This window comes from Procambarus clarkii, unplaced genomic scaffold (assembly GCF_040958095.1).
Source record: "Procambarus clarkii isolate CNS0578487 unplaced genomic scaffold, FALCON_Pclarkii_2.0 HiC_scaffold_1458, whole genome shotgun sequence".
Taxonomy (NCBI): domain Eukaryota; kingdom Metazoa; phylum Arthropoda; class Malacostraca; order Decapoda; family Cambaridae; genus Procambarus; species Procambarus clarkii.
In genome coordinates this window covers 35,132-36,057 of record NW_027190486.1, presented here as the reverse complement: position 1 = coordinate 36,057, position 926 = coordinate 35,132, and positions in this window count along the sequence as shown.

Genomic DNA, 926 nt, shown 5'->3' with positions numbered 1-926 from the left:
ACCATAGAGTTGGTATAATTGTGCAACTTTAGTTATAAAAGTAAAGTTTTCTCACATTGTATTGATAACTTAAAGGATTTTTTTTTTTTTTGCATGTACAAATCTTATTGTCTGTTCTATGAAAAGGCTTGATGTAAATTATGTATTTTTTGAATGATTGAATTGTAGGCACATTAAGCGGATTCGATATTTGATATATCCAGAAAAGGCGATTTATGTTCAGTTTTAAAATGCATCACCGTTAACGCTAAAGGACTGGTAAAATGACTCGATGTTTGTCATTTTTAAAATAAACACTAAAACAAGGCCCTTAACATATATAATGTTTGAATATAAATTGAATGCATATAAATACAAAGTGGGAGTGGCTGGCTGGCTGGCTGGCTGGCTGGCTGGCTGGCTGGCTGGCTGGCTGGCTGGCTGGCTGGCTGGCTGGCTGCCTGGCTGCCTGCCTGCCTGCCTGCCTGCCTGCCTGCCTGCCTGCCTGCCTGCCTGCCTGCCTGGCTGCCTGCCTGCCTGCCTGCCTGCCTGCCTGCCTGCCTGCCTGCCTGCCTGCCTGCCTGCCTGCCTGCCTGCCTGCCTGTCTGGCTGCCTGGCTGCCTGGCTGCCTGCCTGCCTGCCTGCCTGCCTTGCCTTGCCTTGCCTTGCCTTGCCTTGCCTTGCCTTGCCTTGCCTTGCCTTGCCTTGCCTTGCCTTGCCCTGCCCTGCCTTGGCTGCAGCTGGCTGGCTGGCTGGGGCTGGCTGGCCGTAAATCAACTCTTAACAACACCACACCACACCACACCATCACTCATCACCCATCACCCACCACCGGCCCCAGTCTCCCAGCCTCTCTTATATACCCGAGCAGGCCCTTTAAATTATTTGAATTGTTGCACTTCGGCCAATGGCAGGCACGATCGCTGCTGCTCAAACATATTCTGGTT